Source organism: Sorex araneus, chromosome 4, assembly GCF_027595985.1.
Source record: "Sorex araneus isolate mSorAra2 chromosome 4, mSorAra2.pri, whole genome shotgun sequence".
In the NCBI taxonomy this organism is placed as follows: Eukaryota; Metazoa; Chordata; class Mammalia; order Eulipotyphla; family Soricidae; genus Sorex; species Sorex araneus.
This window is the reverse complement of record NC_073305.1, coordinates 41454142-41477136: the sequence shown is the minus strand read 5'-3', so window position 1 is coordinate 41477136 and position 22995 is coordinate 41454142.

Below are 22995 nucleotides of genomic sequence, written 5' to 3'. Positions count from 1 at the left end.
CTAGTCTGGCCTCCTCCCCCAATTCCTCTCACACAGATATTTATTTAATACAACACTTGCCTTTTCAATCCAGCAGGGCACCCACTTCTCAGAACAGCCAACCAGACAGACCTCCCCCATGCTTCCTGGATTACCCTCTCAAAAACAAAAGGCTTGCACTCAAATATTGATGTTAACATCGTTGTGGGGAAAGAGGGCACCACAGAGGAATGGCAAGCCTGCCTCCCACTCAACGCCCTCAAGCAGAAGCCTCAGCTGAGGCTGACCGTGTAGTCTTGTTCATGCCAGGTCATGCGGGGGAGAAGGTAGAGAGGGGGCCTGTCTGCAGCGCACCCAATCCACACTCCAGTCCCAAAGGCCTATGCAAATCTCTTCAGGGGCAAGGTTCTGAAGCAGGCTTTGTAGGGGCTGAGTTTTTTGATAAGCATGTGCTGAGATAAAAGAATCGCCATGACCTCAAGACTGACTTTAATTATACCCATGATTGTGTCGGTGCCAAGGCAGAATTGTCACAAGTAAAGTTTGAGGCCCTGCACCTAGCCTGTGGAGTTAGGGAATCTTCTTTGCTCTTCAGACTTCCTGTAGAATTCTTGCATTCCAGTCACATGGCAATGTCTTCTCCCATTGAAGCATTAGAACACAGTTTTTTGCTCTCTGTACTTCAAAAGGTACTTGGTCCCCCAGGTTCTGTCCATGACTAATGGACATGCTCTGTTCATTTGGTTGATGCCACAGTTAAACCTTCGCCAACATTGTCTTTATATTAAACACATTTGGATAAAGCATTCCAGGTTCTGGTTGGAGGCCAGAGAATAAAACAGTGGTTTGCCGGGGAGTTTGCTTGTCAGAAGGCATTCAGGGCTTAGTGTAAATATTTAGATTTTCTTTAAGGTATCGAGCAAAAATGTCAAGGATAAGGCATGAATATGATACCCCACCCAAAGGATTTTGTAACTAGCTAGCTGTGACTCCATAATCTTTGTGATCTCAGTTTCCCTCTGGGCTATTTCTTAGGGATCTTTTCAATCTATTGTGTTCACAGAAGAAGCAGGAGTCTCCATTGACTCAACAACTTTAAGCTGTTCACCCTAGAGAATGAAATTGCTGGGTGGGCTCAGTAAAATACCTGCCACCACTTTGTAATGTTTTTATGGATGCTGGATTTTTCATATCAATCATGTCAAGATTTGGCAACTTTCAAAAAAAAATGAGTTAATAAGACATTGGCAATGCCCCTGGGTGGGATGGCCAAGGAAGCTGTACTGTCCTGAGACGTTCTCCTTGTCCTTGTAACAGATAACAAACCCAACCTTCACCATTTCCGCTTCTGACTCGGAACACTTTTGGATTTCCCCTACTGCCAGCTCTCTCTAACATGACACGCATTATCCCTCATCTCTGGTTTCTGTCTGTCTGGCCCATGAGTCAGCTATTCTGATTTACTTAGAGACCTAATTTTAAGTAAAATTAGAATGAAGACCATGTTTATTTATCTGCAGTGTCTGGGCTCTATGCCTGGCATGAAGTTGATACTTTATAAGTATTTGGAAGAATGGCTGAATCCTTGTAGAAGTCATGGTACCAGATACCTGCTACTCTGGGCTGAGCTTTTTCAATACGGCGGCCACCAGCAGGGACCAGAACCAGTGCCCTAGGAAGGGCTTTACCTAGGACATTGACCCCGACACCAGCTGGCATTAGGAAGGGGATATGTAGTCTGAATATTGATGTAGGATTAAAAATATGAGAAATAGCTATAAAAATCTCCACGTCCTATTTAACCTAATCTTCTGGCAAAACATGAAAGATTTAAAAGGAAAAGGCAATTTGATGTCTGAGGCATTAGCGGCAAGCCTAACCAAAGATGGTTTTTTTTTTCAAATAATAAATATTTGCAAATCCTCACTCCCAGAGATGGCTTCCCAACCCTTATATCCCAAACTCATGCTCAACTATTTCTTGTTCTGGGGCTGGAATGATAGCACAGGAGTTAGGGCATTTGCCTTGCACACGGTCGACCTGGGTTTGATTCCCAGCATCCCATATGGTCCCCTGAGCACCTCCAGGAGTAATTCCTGAGCGCAGAGCCAAGAGTAACCCCTGTGCATTGCTAGGTGTGACCCCCAAAAAGCAAAAAACAATCAACTATTTCTTGTTCTGACGTGATTTTCAGAATTCACCCGTCTGAATCCTAGACACTTCTTGCTAACAATGTTGTATGTTGTGAGAGGGTGCTGTCTCCTTTAGTCATAGCTGGTACTGGTGACATATCAAATCCTGCATATCAAACATATCAAAATCCTGTCCCTTGTGGTATCACTTTTTTTTCTGGGAGGGGGTACCTTAAGCAATGCTCAGGGCCAGTGGTCCTCAGCCAACAGGCTATGGTTCAGTGCTCTGGCCCGGTGACAATATGCTGCTTGGGTTCAGTGGTGCTGAGAGCTGGCAACCATGACCGATATGGCAATGCTTAGGGAGCCATGCAGTCCCAGGAACAGGAAATCAGTGCCTCTCTAGCCCTTTGAGCTCTGTCCCCAGTCCCTCATCCTTTGCACTTAACAGGCTCGGCCCTAGTTTTCTCATCTGTTAAATGGTTTTAAGAATGATAGCTACTGTTATGTTATTAAAATTTACCAAGCAGGGCCAAAAAGACAAGGAAATGGGCTCAGAAACTCACTTTCAGACTAACAATACTCTCTGTAGAGTTGTCTCATGTCATGTTTCTGGGACCCATTTGTTGATCTAGTGGGGAAGTGGGCAGTCTGGAAAAGGAAGTGGGGCAGGAGGCAGGGAGGGAGAGAGAATCACCAGCCACCTTCAGCCCTCCCTCCTGAGGCATCAAGGCCAGCAGGGAGGAAACAGGATTTCTCAGGCGCTGAGGAGTCCTAGTGCCAGCTCTCTGCTGACATAATTAATGAGGCTGTTGTGCCAAAAATGAGGCATGTTGTTAATATACAGACCTATTGGGAACACAAGGGAAATGCAAATAAAAGCTTTGCCAAAAGGGAAGTGGGGTCAAATCAGCTTCAAAGGGGAGACCACATTATCTTGAGAGACTCTAATGTATAGATTTTTAAAAACCAAAAAGGAAAAGGAATTGATTTCAAACACAGGCATAGCAGCTACATAATGCATCCTGTGTATTTTTTGTTTGTTTGTTTTTTAAAAAAACTTTCTCTTTGCTCATAATTTTACTTTTTATTTTCCCCCATTTTTTTTTCTCCTAACATTTCCACCATTGGTCAAGCTCATGTCATCAGAACAAGTACAATTTCCATTGCCTTTTAGAACCCAAGGTTTTAACCTACCATCAGTTCTACCCAAAACACTTTTGTGAGTTTTTTTTCTTTTAAAAGTTCTGGGTTGCTGAGAGAAAGCAATTTTGAGTCTAAGTCAAATTTCAGTCTTTGGAAAGTAGGTGGTTGAGGGTGGGGTAGGACCGATGTTAACTCAGCCTTCAAAACGCTTAGTTGAAATAGGATTCTTGCTTTTTGTTTTTGTGAGGTTGAGTTTTTTTTTTTAAAGGTGTTCTGGGGGCTGGAGCGATAGCACAGCGGGTAGGGCGTTTGTCTTGCACGAGGCCGACCCTAGTTCGAATCCCAGCATCCCATATGGTCCCCTGAGCACTTCCAGGAGAAATTCCTGAGTGAATAGCCAGGAGTAACCCCTGTGCATCGCCAGGTGTGACCCAAAAAGCTAAAAAAAAAAAAAAAAAGGTGTTCTGGAATCACACAGGTGAGACCTGGACAGAGGAGAGGGCTCCAAACCAGGTAGCAGAAGGTTGGGATATGCATGAGGATCCCCCACACTGAGGGTCTCCAGGACAGGGGGAGGGAGTGATGGCAGTACAAGGAGGGTGCCTGGCTCTCAGACCCACACCTCACCCCAATCTGTGAACCCAGCCCTGTCTCTGGCTCCATCTCTTCTGACTTTCCCCAGGCCCCATGGCAGCCCTGTGCAGACAGAAGGCCGTAAGGTCTGTTTGATCCTATTAGTTCACTTGTTTTTCTTTTTCATTCCACCACTGGGTTTGGTGAGAAGTGTTTCAGGGGCCTGCTGGTCAGAGTGTTGGCGCCTATACCTGACCTGGCAGCGGTTCGGTCACCTGTACCAGGGCAGGGGAGGTGTCAGCTAGCATCTCCTGGGCCTTCCATGTCCAGGAAGCTTCCTTAAGCAGTTTACTGGGATTGACTCAGGTCATCCTCATTGTTGAGTTTCGGGTGGAGGGAAGGAGACTCAGAGGGGTTCTGTGTCCCAGCAACATTTTGTAAAAAATTATAATTTTTTTTATTGAATCACCGTGAGATAGAGCATTACAAAATTGTTCATGATTGCATTTCAGTCATACAATGTTCCAACCCCCATCCCTCCACTAGTATAATTTCCCAGCACCAGTGTCCCCAGTTTCCCTCCCACACCTTCAAGCCTCCTCCCACCCCAGCCTGCCTCTATGGCAGGCTCCTCCCTTCTCTCACTCTCTTTTGCTTTCTCTCCTTCATTTTAGGCATTATATTTCACCTCCCTTTATTGAAGCACCCTCACTCCTTTTCCTCTAACACCTGAGGTAGTTCGCAACAAAATCCTGAGAGCAACAAAATCCTTGCCTTCAGTGGAAGCTCATCTCTCCATAGTGCTTTATTAAGCAAAATCCACCTGCTTTTTAAGCAAATTCATAGCAACTTTTACTTTTACTTTTTATTTGGGTGCCACACCCGATGATGCTCAATCATGGGTGACTCCTGGCTCTGCAGTTAGGAATTATTCCTGGTGGTGCCGTGGGGACCATACGGGATTCCGGAGATCTAACCCAGGTTGGCCCTGTGCAAGGCGAACACCCTACCCGCTGTACTATTTCTCCAGCCCCTGGTAGCATATTTTAAATGTAACTATACATCTATTTTTGTAACACATTTAACTCTTGGTTTCTAATATGTTATTTTCTCCAACTGCAAGTGGTGTGTTATGTAAGGAAAATGCAAGAGAACACAAAGAAGCTAAAAGTCCTCTGTAAACTCTGCCCAACATATTTCAAAAATATGTTGAAAATCATTCCAGTTATTTAATGTAAGCATATCGGTTATTAAAATTAATTTACAGAGATTAAAAAGAGTACTTTGGCGTGTATGCTGTTATGCTTTTTTAAACACTGAATACATCCTGACCATTCCCCATAGCATCATATATTCTTGGAAAATTCTTTTTGTGACTATACTGTATTTCAGTGTATAAACATGCCATAATTTATTCACTAGGCTTTTTCTTACATTTTGGTAGCTCACCAATCTTTGCTGCATTCTGGTGCTCATCATTTCTCTCTTTTTTCTTTTTTTTTGGGGGTCACACCTGGCAATGCACAGGGGTTACTCCTGATTCTGCACTCAGGCAGTGCTCAGAGGACCATATGGGATGCTGGGAGTCGAACCCGGGTTGGCTGCGTGCAAGGCAAATGCCCTACCCGCTGTACTATCGCTCTAGCCCGTGGTGCTCATCATTTTTAACGGCAGTCTTTGGTGCACCCTGATATTAGTGGACAAAATTTCCCCAGGTCACATGGCCAGCAACAGAAATGCCAGTTCAAGGACATTTTGCTTTTATTAAATTTTATTGTTGGGGAAGCTTTCCAACAGTGCTCAGGAACCTTCCCTGGGTAACTCACTGCTGACTCTTGGTCTGACTCTACACAGTGCTCAGGACACTGGGACTACAGTCTGTTTTATCAGGGATCCAAGTGGTACAGAGGTCAAATTCAAGATCTCATGCGTGTTCTTCAGCCTGCTAACACATTGATGCTGGCACTGCAATTTGTGTTAAGCTCCTTTCAAGTCTGAGCACCAGTGGCACACACCACTGTCAAGGTGCTAAACTGCTCCTCTAGCCCCAGAACATCGTGCTTTTAAAAGCCCGTTCACACACCTTCAGGCAGCAATGCACATGCCCTTTTTCTTTCCCAGTCCTGTTTATCATTGGTCAAGAGAGTCTAATGCACAACTTATATCCTTAGAGGAAAAAAAAAAAACCTGGCTAATGTAATTGGAATATGTTTGAGTTTCCGGAAAAAGACTTGAACTGACTGCAGGTATTTGAAACAACCAGAGAATTCACTTCATTTGATTTCTTCCCGATGAACAACAGTGCTGGAAGGATCCTGACGAAAGAGGGACATTTTGGAGAAGGAAACTCTGAAAGTTAATTCTCAGACCATTTTTTTTTTTCTGAGGCAGGGAGACAGATGCTGTCTATAAAATGAAAAAGGAGGTATTAATTGCTTCTTTTGCTGGGCCTTCGCTCCCTGGCAACTTACCCATTGTTAGTTCTGCAAACGCTGCTGGCGCTGCAGAGCTACTGCAGAACATTAAAAGCAGAAAACCTGGGCAATTAGAGGTTCCTGTTCCTTTTCTTCCCCTTTTATTCCACCAGCTCTGCGCCCCACCCCACCCCCCATCAGCAAGTTGAAGTGACAAATACTTAAAGTCAGTCTGTCACGCGGGAGCAGCTTCGTGAATAACTGATTTTCTTGACATTCTGGTGCATCTTTGTGTGTGGACCTGGAGACCTGCAGACTGGCGTTGGAGATGCTGCGGTGTGGGATTGGGTACTTGAGGCCAGAGTGGGGCAGGGGACGTTGGGTGAGCCAGAGGTGCACAGCCCTGCCCTGTGCGGATTCAGGGAATGTGCGAGAGTTTGTCGCAGTGACCTCTAGGTGGATTTCTGCAGTGACAAAGAGGAGACTTGGCAGGGTGTGGTTTTTCGATGGCTTTTCTTTCAGTGCTTCTCGGATCACTCTTGCCTGATGGGCAGGAGACCAGGCCATCCTGGGCGCGTCTGAGAGATGAGCTTGGACTGACTAGCCTCTTCTCTCCCCGCACCACTCGGCACGGCAGCCCCAGGAACAGATGCCTATTTAGGGAAGACATGTTCCCTTTTTATATGCAAACCTTGTTGCTAAAAATTCTCTCTTAGATGAATTATTAAATCCCATTTATAAAATAAGGACAGTACCGATTTCCTCTTGAACTCTTCTTTCTCTTTGATATGTGAGAGCCATGGCTGCTGGGGAGAAAAGCAGAGAATATGAGAGGACGGGTGAGGGTGGGAGGAAGGTGGTGCAAGAATGTAAAGGTCATTTGAACATCTCGCCTCAAAAATTCTCTGAATACTTGGGCCACCTGGAGTGCGTTTGGAATTCTTTAAGCATCATATAGAAATGCACAAAACATTTTTAGTTGTGTAAACTCAGATGTTTCCTCAAGGTCTAGTGAGGTAGGAATATTAACAGTTAAAGTCCTTTAAGAGAAAGCAACGTCTTTGTGAATAAGCGTTGTTCTGTGTTTATGGTATTAACGCAGGTACTTTCGGGGGAGAGATTAAGTTTTTCTTTTTAGGGGGGATTGTGGGTATTTCCCAAGTAGTGCTCATAAGGCTGAGTGGGGGGGGCCTTCTAGTAATTCCTAGCCAAGCAGGCTGGTGGTTCTATATAACCTGAAGATTTGGTGGTGCTCCAGGGACCATGCGGTGGTGATCAGATCTGGGCTGGCCACGTGCAAGCCACATGCCTTAACCCTGTAACTTTCTCCCAAGCCCTGGGTTATTCTCTTTTTATTAAAGGGCAGGGATTTTTATGTTGTTCTTTGAGGAGCATCAGCAGCAAAAAGGCTGAAGGACCTGAGTGGCCCTAAAGCCTAAGAGGTGAAGAGGTGTGTGTGTGTTGGGAGCAGGGGGTGTACCCTGGATATTCTGAAGTTGAGGAACCTGAGATATTCAGCTGGTCGTTTGAGTTATAGACCTACCATGAAATGTAAGCCACTAGCTAGCTCCTCTGTGACATCTTCAGGAGCAGCTACACTTTCTGAAAGCAAAAAAGCCTCCTCTAATTAATATTCTCCTTACAGTGTTTAGCAGCACACAGTTACAGAATTTATCTCCTTCTCTGCGATGCATGAATTTTTATAGTCATTCTGAAAAAAGAGCTAACCATACAGTTGAAATTCACACCTTCATGCAGGCCATGAATCCCGCCTCCTGGATAAAACTTCCCGCCATGGTATCTGCTGAGGGTGAGGACAGCTTTCGTGTGGGCCATGCATCTTCGGGACCTGGGAGCTGAACTGGCCACATGAATCAGAATCCGCGTCCTAAGAAGATACAAGTGACTAGGGGGTGGGGGTGTGAGATCTGCAGTTTGCAAAGCTCTGTTTTCTAGTCTGGACTCCCAGTTTGACCACATATAGGAGTCAGGTGGAGAGCTTTACACACAGACTCCTGCATGTCCCCCACTCCCAGGGAAACCTGATTTAATTAGATTTGGATGGAGGGCCCTGGGCCTCAATCTGAAATTAAAAGGTTACCCAGTGCTTGGGCTGGAGCAATAGCATAGCGGTTGGGCTTTCGCCTTTCACGCGGCCAACCCCTGTTCGATTCCCCCGCCCCTCTCGGAGAGCCTGGCAAGCTACTGAGTGTATGGAGCCCGCACAGCAGAGCCTGGCAAGCTACCTGTGCATATTGGATATGCCAAAAACAGTAACAATAAGTCTTTCAATGAGAGACATTACTGGTGCCCACTCGAACAAATTGATGGGCAACGGGATGACAGTGACAGTCACCCAGTGCTTATAATGTGTGGTATTTCCGCAAATTGTAGATCTTATGATGCTTCCTTCTTCCAGATGTGCCTAAACCCAGACACCATGGGAAGTTCCTAGACATGGGGAGAGTTATGGTTGGCTGTAAGACTCAACAGAAGACTGAAGTGAATGACAGACATCCAGAGGAGTTTTTGGAATCATTCTTTTCTCCCCCTCTACCCTTGTCCCACATATGCTGCTTGTACACCCCTGTCAAGGAAAACTACTATGGTGGTTGAGGCAAGGATTTCAGGGTCAGCCAACTGGGCTTCAGACCAGAGTGATTGTGCCTTTGTGGATAAGTACCTATTTTAAGACTCCATCCACCCTCCCTTAAGGGGGTTAGTAATAGTCTCTAGCCTACAGGGTCTCAAGAATGAGGTAGAGATGTAATGTGGGAACTCCTGGTCAGGTATTCAAATAGAAGTAGGCAGGTCAATGGAGGAGGAGGGGAAGGGCCGCTGGCATTGAGTTCTCTGGAAGTAATAAAACTAAGATGGGATTTTGACGAAGCTATTCTGTCCACTAGTCTTAAAGTAGCAAAGAGTATTATAACCATATCAGCTTTTTGGATATAGGAACTGAGGTCTGATAAGACTCTGGGCCTGTTCCAGGGTCAGTTAGAGAAGGCTGGACCCCACTAGGGAGAGAAGCTCCATCAGGAACAAAGGGCTGTGATAAGGACATGAAGGTGGACACCAAAAGTTTTAAGCTCTTCTACCTCACAGCACCATAGCAACAGACTCTTATCTAGGTAGAAAGCCCCATGTGGGCACAGTTTGGGAGAAAACTGATAAAACCAACTTGCAAAGGCAAGCAGCATGCCTGCACATTCTTGGGTGTGTGGGGGAGATGGACACATCTTTGGAGAAGCCCATATTCTCTCTTGAATGAATTCTCTTCCCTTCCTCATAATTTCTAAGTAAAACAAATTCACTTCACTACTCATCTCCTCCTGAAATTCTATTCTGTGAAGCAAGGTGCTGAACCTAGAAAGCCCGGGTAAGAATTTAGGACATGCATTTCTTTCCTACAGAGAGCAGTTCCTCACTGTAGCCTGGATTTCTGGGATCCTGGAGAAATCCGGTGGCAGGGATCATTAATCCACTTGGGCAAAGAAAACAAGACAAGGCGGTGAGGTTTGGCGACTACCTCAGGCCGGGGGTTGGTGAGACATCAGGTCTGTCCCGTGCAGACTCATCAATCCTACTTCCCCAGGGGATTGAGGTGGGGAGAGAGGGAAGCAGTAGAACTTTTTTTTTTTCCTTTTTTGCTTTCTTGGGTCACACCCGGCGATGCACAAGGGTTACTCCTGGCTCATGCACTCAGGAATTAACTCCTGGCGGACCATATGGGATGCTGGGAATTGAACCTGGGTCGGCCGTGTGCACAGCAAACGCCCTACCCACTCTGCTACCGCTCCAGCCCCTAGAACTCCTTTTTGAGGGGGCCACTTCTTTCCTACCTGTTTCACATAAGCCACACACAGTGAAACCATAGCTCAGGTGGCCATCACTGGGGATGAATATTAAGGAAGGACTGGCTGTTCCTCACTGCATCAAAACTATATGGAGGGGGCTGGATCGATAGCACAGTGGGTAGGGCGCTTGCCTTGCATGCGGCCGACCTGGGTTCAATTCCCAGCATCCCATATGGTCCCCCAGCACTGCTAGGAGTAATTCCTGAGTGCAGAGCCAGAAGTAACCCCTATGCACTGCTGGATGTGACCCAAAAAGCAAAACAAAACAAAACAAAACTATATGGAAGTGAATGCAAACAGGAAACAAACCCATGAGGGCTGCAGAGAAAGGAATCTGAGGCCTTGATCTCTAAGAGTGGGGATAAATGGGAGGGCAAGCAATCAGGTCCCTCCCCCATCCTACTCTCAACACTCCAGCCCTTCCCAGTCCCAGTGGGAACCTTCTAACTCCTGGAGCCAGAGATGCTCTCAGCAACCAGCTGGTGACAGAGGAGATACCCCTGACAGGCATGAGGTGAGGTGACGTGAGGGGCTGGCTTTCTTTCAGTGTTCTTTCCCAAGTAGGTTCCCATGATTGCCAGACAGAAACCAGAGAGAGAAAAGACCCTGAATCCTGAGTTGTGGAGAATCCTCGGGAAGCACAAAGGGGAACTGCCTGGCCACCCTCTCCACAATGTGAGCTTCCAGCCATCCCTTGAGGCCTCTTCCTAACAGAAAGGGACATTAAGGTGCAAGAACTACAGGAAAAACTCAACCTGGAAGGCTAATAATATGAGAACACAAAAGAGCAGCAATGGAACTGAATCATGAAATAAGGTCTCATTAGTTAGAGGATAGCTACCCGTGCGTATTGGATATGCCAAAAAAGTAACAATAAGTCTCTCAATGAGAGACGTTACTGGTGCCCGCTCAAACAAATTGATGAGCAACGGGATGACAGTGACAGTGATAGAGGAGAGAAGCACTCTGAATATATGCAGAGGACTGTAAAGGCATTGAAATGAGTAAACACATCAGCAGAAACCGAAGATAACGAGACAGATAGGGTTAAAGTAAGTCCTGCACAAATCTCAGAAGGGGTAAGAACACTGGGCAGATAGAAGTGGTGCAATAGTAAGTAAACAGTCTCAGGATAGAGCGGCAACACAATGGTAAAGACACTTGCCTTGTACCTGGCTGACCCAGGTTTGATGAATCCAGGACTCTGACACTCCATGTGGTTGTCCGAGCACTTCCAGGAGTGATCCCTGAGCACAGAGCCAGGAGCAAGCCTTGAACACCACTGGGTATTCACCCACCCCCCCCCCAAAAAAAAGAAAATATATGATTCTTTAGGATAAATGGACTCAGAAACTGGCCAATACAGTATTTTTTTTTATAAGAAACTTGGGGTCCACTCAAAGTCTTTTTCAATCTCACGAACATCTTCTCTAAACATTCTTTCTGACTCAAAGGTCTGAGCATATTTTCTATATACAGGAAATGTGGATTCAATGTCCAGCACCACATGGCCCCCAGATACCACCAAGATCATCCCCTGAACGCTGCTGCATTCAGTCCCAAAACAGACACCCTCCAGAAGGGCGGGGGAGCAGGAAGGTCAGATTAAGGGCCATCGGAAAGCTTTAAGGGTCAGAGTGACAATCATTTCAGCAACACTGGAATGTAGACAGTAAGAAAACAAGACTCTCATAAAGGTAAAGAAGATAAATTTCTGGCCTCAAACTCTATGCGCAGTCACCAAGGACTGCCCCTGAGACTGGTAGAGAAGTCCCTAATTACAGGGAATTAACAAAGAAAGAGGATGTTAGATCTAGAAAATGGAATCAACACACAAGGACACAAAAGGTCAGGCAAGGGGAACCCTCAGAGGGGCACTGAACTCCGGGATAAGGGAGTGAGAAACAAGTGCCAGTACCTCATCTGCTATCCAGATGGATTGCCGACTCCCCAGAGACAAGGAAAGAGGGTAGAAGGGGACTGTGAGCCCCATGTCCCATGACTCCTCTGATGTTTCTCGGGAAGTAAGAGGTAGCCAGGCTCCCAAGTTCACAGTGAGGGGTCATGAGTCCCAGATGAAGCCTAGTCCCAAGAAGACAGCTCTAAGATACAGGGACAACGGATTAACTAATCAATAGATTGATCATTTTGAAGAGATGAGGAAAAGCCTACATATCCTCTGGAGAATTTGGAGGGAGAATAAATAGCCCATACCTGAAATTATGCAAGTGAAGTCCAGCGATTAATCCCAAGCTAAGCAAAAAGGAATACATGAAAGAAAATATAATACTTCCCTGGAGCAGCCTACCCCATTGTTGACTCAGAGAAAATAATTTTTTAAAAATATTAATTTAACCAAAAAACATGCTGTGATTATATGGGGAGGATGTAGATATAGTGAAGCTAGGTGAATTAAAACCACCATCACTCAGAGCTGGAAGGCAAGAGATTATGTCTAAAATGGAAAAGACCAACATAATAGTATAGCCTTTTTGCTTGCAAAAATAAAGTGCAAAAATAATTGCTAGAGAATTCAGACGTGGAATAAGAGGTATGAGGAGGGGAGAGCTGTATTTTTAAAACTAGTCTTGTAGTTCTAGCTGACTTTTTGAAATGTATGCCTGTATTACTTTAGTAGAAATAGAATTATGTTTGTAAAAAATGATTCTGAGCAACCGACTGGCCCACAGTAGCTGCAAGTCAGTGCTGGGAAGAGATTCAAAGTTACACGCATCAATTCTTTGAAACTTCCTTCCTCCCTACCCAACACAAGGGTCTCCACTACAGCAACCATTTTGTTGTTTGTCTTTGTGAGTTTTGACTTTCATGACAAATCACCATAGACCACTAAGTTAATGTTTATTTCTCACAGTCTGGAGGCTGAGAAGTCCAAGATCAAGGGGCTGACTGATCTGGTTCCTGGGAGAGCCTTCATCCTGGCCTTTGACCATCACACTAGCACTGTGTCCTCATTTGATGGATGGAGGAAGAACTAGCTCTCACCTGATAAGGACACTTAGCCTTTGCATGGAGTCTATCTTTGGATTTTATCATTCTGAGCACAATGTGCCCCGGAGTCTATTTTTTGCTGTGACCCTTCAGACATCTTGGATCTCAGTGCCTGCATTTCTCAACTCTGGAAAATTCTTATCTACTATTTCTCTAACTATTTTTCCTCCATCAAATTTGCTTTCCAGTTCTTCAGGGACACTGATGACTCTAACGTTGTTCCTCTTGAACTCATAGTTCTTCTGGTGTGCTGTTTATTTCTTTGCAGACTTTATGCTTCCTTCTATTGTTTTCTTTTTCCACTGGTTTCCTCCATCTTATTTTGGGGTGCCTTAATCTCTTTCTCAGTCACTGTTATTCTGCTGCTCAGAGCTTCTGTTGAGTTTTAAAGATCACCTACCATACTCTTCATTTCTGCTTTTAGTTTTCTCATTTTGACTCTGATACTTTCTTTTGCTTTGCAGACTACCTGTACCATCATTCCTTTGAGCTCATTAAACATCCTTACTACAGTGTCACTAAAGTTGTTGACAGAGTATTTACTGGGCTGGTTAGTATTGGTTGAGCTTTGTATTATTGTTTTTGTTCACTGTACTTGGTGAGCTTTTACATAAGAGTCACAGCATAAGAGACAAGCAACAACTTAGGGGATTCATTGTCTTGCCAGAAGCATTAAAGAAGCTTTTTTTAAAGAGGCAAGATAAACTCCTTAGCAGTTGGCATCGAGTATGACACTCACTCATGACACTTATGTTGTCCTTTAACAGATTAGGAAAGGATTTGTTTACTCCTATCCTGCCAAGGGATTGTATATATTTGCAGTAACAAATTAACACTTCATTTATATTGAATGCTATATGATCAGCTGGTATTTTATATGCATAGATATTTTTATTATTGTAGATACTGCTTAAGTGCATTAACAAGTTAATAACTATAACTTTTGAAATTAAATCCAGTATTTCCTTTCTTAGGATAAAACACACTTTTTTTTTCTTCTATCGGCCTATTCATATTTCCTCCTTATATTTTTCCTGACTCTCTCCCCTCACTAAATTTCACAACTGTAGGATGTATTTCATGTAAACCTTAAATTATATTAGCACATAGTATATCATAATATTAATGTTTTAATTTATATACCCGTAAAGAGATATAGTATTGAAAAAATTTTATTTTATCCATTTATCATTGATTTACAGTTTTGTGAAATTCAAGCTTAGCTCTATTCATGTGGGGGTCCCATCCTGTCCAGAAGGGAAGACCCTTCGTGGGGCTGAGGAGGGGATGCAGCCGAATGAACAGACGCAGAGTCAGAAGGAGGAGGAAAGAGAGAGAGTTTATTCCACTGCAGTTACAATACTTATACCTCTCTGCTGGGAGGAGGTGGTATAGCATGCATGCTTGTACCCCCTTATGAACAGTAGTAAAATGCAGATCAGGCATGGGCGTTGGCTAGTGAGAAAGAAATGACGAAATGATAAGATCAGTAAGGTCAGCAGTGCGACCTTGTTACAGGAATCCCAAGCAAGCTTCCGCTTGACTAGAAGATATGAGCCAGGCTTGTCAAATGGCTCCCTACATATTCACCTATGTGTGTTGATATCCCCACCTCTACAATAAACAAAAATGATTTATTTGATTTATCCCAAATATGAGATAAAAAGAAACAGTACGGGATAAATAAATGGTAAAAGTCATCAGAACTGAAGATGCTATCTATAGACCTGACTGTACATAGGGGGGTGGGAGATGGAAGGGGTCCTCAGGGTTCTGGTGGAGGGTTATATGTGGTGATGTGTGTGGTGTAATGGTGTATGCTCAAAATGTATAATTAACAATATTGTAAATACAAATATCTCAATACAATGGTTTGTATTTAAGTTTTTTGTTTCTGGGCCACACCAGGTGGTTCTTAAGGTTTACTCCTGTCTCAGGGAATGATATGTAGTTCAGGGTTTTGAACTAGGGCCAGGCCATGTAAGGCAAACACTGTACCCTTTGTACTTTGTACTATGTCACTGTCACTGTCATCCCGTTGCTCATCGATTTGCTCGAGCGGGCACCAGTAACGTCTCCATCATGAGACTTGTTACTGTTTATGGCATATCGAATGATACACCATGGGTAGCTTTCCAGGCTCTGCCGTGGGGGTGAGATACTCTCAGTAGCTTGCCGGGCTCTTAGAGCGGGGTGGAGGAATCGAACCCTAGTCAGCCAAATGCCCTGCCTGCTGTGCTATCGCTCCAGCCCAAGATGGTTTAGTTAAAAAGAAAAATAAAACCAGGGCACTTATTTTGTTCTGAGGGCTTCACCCTTGTTTCCTAGTGACTTCCCAAGGATCCAGAGGCTTTACCTCCACATATCTTCATATGAATTTTGGAGAAACAAACATTTTCTGTATCATTGTTGGTATGATTGATTTGTTTTTGTTCTCTTGCTGTGTTTTGCTCTCAAGGAGAAAGCATTTTAAAGTTGTCCATTACTGGAAAACTCAGTGCACAGGAAACAGATACTTTTTTTCTTTTCTTTTGATCCACACTCTGTGATGCTCAGGTGTTACTCCTGGCTTTACACTCAGGAATCTCTCCTGGAGATGCTTGGGGAACCATATGGGATGCTACAGATCGAGCCCAGGTTGGCTACGTGCAAAAGACCTCCCTACCTGCTGTCCTATCTCTCTCTTGCCCCAGTTTGGTGCTTCTTTAACCACTGAAAGGAATACCTTGTGGTTTAAATAAGAGGCCTATGCTTTTTAACTTATGTACCAAAAGAGATTTATTCTTATTTACAATTTTATTTATGTGGGAAAAAAATCCACTTACAATGTTTGAGCAGGGAAATAAAGAGCTGGGTTCTCGTGGCAAAATGCCCCTTAGCTTTGTGCTTATTTGGAGTAAACAGAGGAGCTTTATATGGGAGGGATATTGTATTTGACAAACACTTGGCTTATTTTTTGAAAAGCAAAAATTTTTGAAGGGACTGCTGTTTTGTATCCAGCCTACTGAAGGATGACTCTCTTCTGCCAATATTCCAAAGGCAGAGGGCTTTTAGATTCCGATACACGAGAGTCAAGAATTTCCAAACTTGTGGACATGAAACTTGGTCCCTCACTGTGAAATTGGGCACCTGGGTGTCTCCTTACATCCCCTGGAAGGGCCTTAGAACTCCAACTGACATGTGGTTCATTAGAGTCCCTCTGTTGCCACATCTCTATGGTTCCTCCATGCTCATGCAAATGCTCTCACTGTAGAGAGAATAGGGGGGAGAGAGAGAGAGAGTATGAGTGTGTTTGCATGCTCAGGCTAGAAGGTGTTGTGGTGGGTGGAGAGGCAGGGACAGGATAAGGGTGCTTCAGGAATTGAACCCAGCTTTGTGAGAATTTTCTATTTTTTTAACAGAGAGTCATCTATTCTGTCTCAACTATGTAGCCTCTTGGTATAAAAATCCCAGCAAGATTACACTAGAAGTATTTTTTAAATGCTTGCATCTTGAAGCTGGTCTGAAGAAAGACTGAGGGGGTAGTGTGTGTGTGGGGAGTAGGGGTGTGTGTGGCAGAATGGTCAGGCCAAAGCATGCAGGTGACAAGAAGAGCTGAGACAATGGGAAGTGCTCAGCCTTCATTAGTCATGGTCTGATTGGCTCAAGTTTCCCTAGAAGATCTAGAAAGGGAATACAGGGCCCCATTGCTGTATGGGCTGCATCTGCCATATGGACTCATGACTGTATGGACTCATGACTGAGTCCCTGTGTTAAGGCTAACACTCAAAATATAAAGTGTGTCCCTGAGGGACTTGGTCTTCCCATAACAGGCTTCAAGGCCACAGAGGTGGCAGGGGAGGAGAGGGGCATAGGGGATTTTATTAATTTATCTTGGTGCTCTCACAATGAAGACGTTACTGGTGCCCGCTCAAGCAAATCAATGAACAATGGGACGACAGTGCTACAGTGCTACTGAATAAATGAATAAACAATGAAGAAAGCTATTTTCCCTTAAACAGCTTTCAAATATCAGAAATTCGTTTTGAATACACGGCACCGGCACCGGGGGCAGTTTCTGTGTGTGACTTACTTGGCTACTAGAAAATGGGGAATCTGGGTCGAAGAGGCCCAGTCCCGATCCGAGCAGCCTTGAAGATCTCGGTCCCAGGTCCTGCACACCTGGGTTCCTCTGATGGTTCCTTCATGCGTGAAGCTCGTCCAAACGTGTGGAAAGTGATCTTGACATCTGATAGCCTAGTTCTACCTCTTAGAGAAACTGGCAAGCTACCAAGAGCTTATTGCCCGCATGGGGAAAAGCCTGGCAAGCTCCCCGTGATGTATTCATATGTCAAATACAGTAACAATGATGGGTCTCATTCTCCTGACCCTGAAGACCCTCTAATGCAGCACTGTTGGGAAGGACGAGTAAAGGGAGGCTGCTATAATCTCAGGGATAGGATGAATGGAGACATTACTGGGCTGGGTCAAGCAAATTGATGATCAACGGGATGACAGTGATACAGTGATAGCTCTCTCTGAGGCACAATCACTTTTATGTTAAGAGTCATGTGTTTGTTTGAATGTGGATTAGAAAATCTAAAACCAGCATCTGCAGTCCACAAGGATAGGGTGATATAAAATTTCTGTGAAGCAATTCATGTGATCTTTTGAAAGAATGTGAGTTGGTCCAAGACAATACAAAGTTAAACAATCCAGAAACAAATACCCAGGAGGAAGAATGCGCCTCAATGACCCAGGACAAGACCTAGCCTGGGGGCCACTTGACATCTCTGTACAGAAGCCTAAAGAATGCTGACTCTTCCCCCAGTAACCCCAGGGGGTGCTGTTCAGGCTTGACTGAAGGATTAAGGAGGGAACCAGAATCAGAGGTGGAGCCTGGGCACCAAAGTGAGGAGGGACTGGGAGAGGATAGATGGAAAGACTCCAACCCCTCTCTCCTCCAAGTTCTTATCTCATCTGCCATCCACAGGTCAAGGGTCCAAGGACAAAGATGGGGTGGGAGGGTGCTGCCCAAGCCAGTGGGTATTCATTGAGTCAGCTTCCCTGGGGTAGAGACTGGCTCTAGATGGGTGCAGGCCAGAGCAGAGAAGGTCCAGCAGATGGAGTTGGATTACCCAGAGACCTGGGAGGTCAGCCTGACTGTCCTGTTCCCAAAGAGAAAGTCATGCTTAGATGAGCTGAGAGCTTGCATGAGCTGATGATGTTGGTGAACCACAGAATGGAGTCTGTCACACCCAAGGACAGTGGAGACAGGGCCAGAAATATTGCTTCATGGTTGGTAGCCTGCCTCATGAGCTAGGGGAGAGGGCAGCTGGAATAGAGAAAGGATCACTGGGTCAATGATGGTTGGAGGGATCGTTTGCGATGGGCAGAAAAAGGACCAAGGATGATAGCCTCTCTGTGTCTGTATTGCAAACCATAATGCCCCAAAGTAGAGAGAGTATGGGGGAGATTGTCTGCCATAGAGAAGGGCAAGGGGTGGGATGGGGTGGATACTGGGGACATTGGTGGTGGAAAATGTGCACTGGTGGAGGGATGGGTGTTCGATCATTGTATGACTGAAACTCAAACATGAAAATTTTGTAACTGTATCCCACAGTGATTCAATTAAAAAAGAAAAAGAAAAGAAAGAACGGAGTCTGGGCCTGGATGTCTATTTCCAGAACCTGAGCTCTGAGCAATGACTATATGTTTACCGTGCATGGTTCTGTGCACAGACACACCCTTTAGGCAATAGGTAGCAATGGATTTGGGGGTATGTTCTCATGGGATGTAAATAGCACTTCTTCTAGAATGTTCTCTGAGTTTGTCTGTGCTTCCTTCAGTCCCATGGTCTCTGTGACTAGGAGCACAGAGCCAGCCTCTGGAGGTAGACAGATTCTGTACTAGCCCTCTGCAGGTGTTCCCAGAGCTTCCCTGAGCCCCAAGCCTCCTTATGACCGCTACAGAGACACAATGGCCTCCAGAGAAACATAAACCCTGTTTGTCCAAGTGCCCGAGTCTGGTTGGCTCTCTCCTCAGAGCTCACACTCAAGGACAGAGCTCTTGGCCAAATTAAAGTGGAACCCAGGAGAGTCCAACTGCACTTAAAAATAATAATAATTGCATGTACTTTCTTTAATGAGCTCTCATTCCAACTTGGCAGTCAGACCACAAAATTCAGTCTACTCCAGCAAGGACCAGTCTAATCCAATAAAAAAATGTTGGTTGAATCCAGGAATCAAATCACTCTCCAGTTCAAAATTCCCTCTCAGCCCCTCCTTCAATTGAACAGATGCACCCTGTGAGCCAGTAACTGGCTGAGAGAGCAAGGGACTGGAGGGCTAGAACCCAGGGCCAGGACACTGCCAGGCATCTGTGACTGCAATTCTTTCCTCCGCTCAGTCATGTCCACTGCTGACCCCAAGCACACTCGAGAGAGACATGTCACCAAACCAAAGACTGATCCTGATGACTATTGCTACTTCGTTAACCCTTGCAGGCGTCCACCTTCTAGTCTCTGTAGCCGAGTTTTTGACCAGGGCTTTGGCTCCCTTGTCTGCAATGCGCGTGTTGCTCTCGGTCTATTTCATACCTCTTCTACCTGCCCCCAAGAGCTGCAACGAGGCTGAGCCTGAGTGTATTGAAAGTTGGACCAGTTGTGCTGTACAGTGCTTTGCAGATGCTGCCATTTTTATAAAGGTTTGTGCCAACCCTGCACTAAACGCCACCACCAGCATCATATTCCCTGCAGCCTGGGGTCACTCCTGGTCTCTGTAGCACTTTTACTGATCCTTGAATGAAGGTGTGTCCATTGTCCTTGCACATCATACTGTTGCATAGGAAACTGCCTTTAGTTGGGTATACTGTAATTATAACGCTTTAACGCATTGGGGACAAAAGATCTGGGGCAACTCACTTGGTTCTTGTACTGCTTTATTGCTGTGTTGTGGACCCAAACCTGCAGTACCTCCAACATGTACCACACTTCTGTGCCAGCAGGCACATCACTGGGTCCCTGGACCCCTGGAGAACCCTTCTCCCACCCTGCAAGTCATGTATTACCATTCTAGACTGGCACCTCCATTTGGGTCCTGTGAGCAAGTTTGGAACAGCTTCCATGCTGCAGGAATAATGCTTGCCCTGCCCTGGTCTCAGGGGCCACAGGCAGAGGGGCACTCAGTGCAGGTGACTGCCCCTGACCCAACAGCACCCTGAACCCACTCTCTGGAGCTGAGCATGGCAGCGGGGGGAGAGGTTTAGTACAGCCACAGCACCTGTGAGAATTGGTCTTGTCAAGGGACCAGACTTTGGGTGAGGGAGCTGCTTGTGGAAACATGAGCAGAAAAATGTGGGTTCGTGTATTGGTTCTCAGGTGCTAAGACTGAAGAAAGAGCAAAGAACAGAAGAGGACATAAAAGAAGCATCCAGGGCCCACACACTTCCTTTGTGTGCCATTAACCTTATTCAATCTCAGCACCACATAGCACTACCTAGAGCGATCTCCCACCAAAGCACCACCAGGTGTGGCCCGGGGGGGGGGAGAGAGAGAGAGAGAGAGAGAGAGAGAGAGAGAGAGAGAGAGAGAGAGAGAGAGAGAGAGAGAGAAGTTAAACCAATAGGAACATCAAGAAGTGGGGCTGATCCATGTTGGAGATAACCTGGGAAATGGTGAGGCCTCGGGGTCACCCCATTATGGGGTGCGTTGGGTTGGGGTTCGGCCTCTTTCTTTTGACTTTAAAAAGACAGGTAATTACAAGAAAGTGTTTAACTGTTTTGTAATTAAGCACCAAAATAATTAAATTTGAAATTAAATATGATAACATCAAGTTGTTCAGACAGGATTAATTTGCGTCTCAATCTGATAAACTGTTTTTCATTCTTATTAGGATTGAGGTTTTGCAGAAGGGATATGTAAGGAAATAGTCCCTACATTCCACAGAGAAAGATGGCCTCCAGCCCCTGGCCTTTGAGCAAAGGCTGGATGGCGGGACTCCAGGTGCTGGAGGCTGAGCTGAAGGTAGGTGCTGGAGGAGCAAAAGATGTTCTTGAAAGGGCTGTTTCTCTGATATCTCTGCCTGCACCATTTGGCACTGAGGTTATAAAGAGGAACCTTTCTGGAAAGTCTTTAAAAGGTTCCTACTACCATCAAAGGAACAGTTAGTGTCAACTCCACATGCTTTGGCACTTTTGAGCATTAAACTTCGCACAAAGACATCAAGCGCAGTTTCTTCCTTCCAAATGTAGAGCTTTGGTGTGGAGAAGAACATGTGCATGGAGAAAATAAAGTGGACACCATAGATCAAATAAGACAGCACTACCGTGCTCATTCATTTTGTGTGCCAGCCTGGCTAAGTCCCCACGCTCAGATATGTGGTCAAGGGTTTCTTTCCTAGGTGTTTCTGTGACGTGATCTTAAAGAAGAGATTTAACACTGAAATCCCTAGACTTGGTGGGTGGGTCTTACCCAATCAGCCAAAGGCCTTAGTAGAAAAAAGACTGACCTCCATGGAAGACGGGGGGAGGGGGGGAGATGTGCCACAGACTGTCATAAACTTGGACTGGGACTTGGATGTCCAGCCTGCCAGTCTACCCTGCAGAATCTGGAAGCCAAGTTCCCTCAATACTATGATCCACGTTCTGAAAATAAACCTCTTTTTCCTCTCTCTCTCTCTCTCTCTCTCTCTGTATCTCTATATCTCCTGCATTTACACACACATATATATACATGTGCATATATGTGTGCATGTGTACATTTGTAATACACGCATACATTTTGATAATATATCTATATATAGTTGACAGGACTCTACAGGAAAACAAGACCCCCAGGATGGCTTTAATACAGCACCAGAGTCAGAATTGTCTCAGGGAAGTTCAGTCTCTCTTTGGCAGACTCTGCTGTTACAATAAAAATCCTGCAGGATGCCCAAGTTTCATTACTAATGAAACAATAGCTAGAGAAACAGATACCCTGTGGGCCATAGTTTGCTGATTAGATTTTTTTTAATATTGCAGGAGACTATAATTTATCCTAGTCACTATTTTTCAGCATCCTTTTAAATTTGCGTTTAAGGGGGCCACCTCAGTGATGGAGCCCAGAAGATTCCTATGGGGACATGTAAACCCAGCAGGGCCAGCATGTGGCCTGGACATGCTGGGAAAGTGGGCTTCCTGTCCATTCTTAACGACCTCTCCTGAATGACTCTCGACATCCCCTAGAACAAAATCTGCAGTCATAAAGCAATCATGAGTCTGGTGAGTTGGCTCCATGACCTTCTGCTTAGCTGGACTCCAAGAAAACATCAGGCCTCCCAGAGAAGCCAGTGTGGGCGATTCCCAAGGGCAAAGCCATGGCCTTGCTCCATCAGGTCTCTGGAGAGAGCCTGGGCTGTTTCTACTGGGATGTGCTGAGGAACTGTGGGAAAATTATCTTGTACAAGACTAAAGAGGCACCTGCCTTGAGTAAGCAGGTCTGTCTACTGAGAGAAGGAGGAAAGTGAGAGAAAACCCACCTTCTCCCTTGTGGATCCTGCCACCTTCTTTCTTGCCTGCAAAGACTCAGGGTCACTTGGGGCAAGCTCAAAGTATGCCCACTGGGCTGAGTTTCTACACTCATTTGAGGGTCTGGCTACCCTCCCACTGGTCCCTCTTTATGCACATCTGTGATCTCAAATAAAAGACATGATGGTATGGCCAAAGTTGTCATGGCCTTTTTTTCCTCAGAACGACTATGTCCTGAGGGTGGGTCAACATGACTCAGGCTAGGTCAACTAAATTCATCCTGAAAGTTTCATTTATTTAAAAATTGGAAGTGGGTAAGGTGGAGTTTGGGTGACTCCCAGCAGTCCACAGGGGCTATTCCTAGTTTTGTGTTCAAGAATGATACTGTGCCCCTGCAAC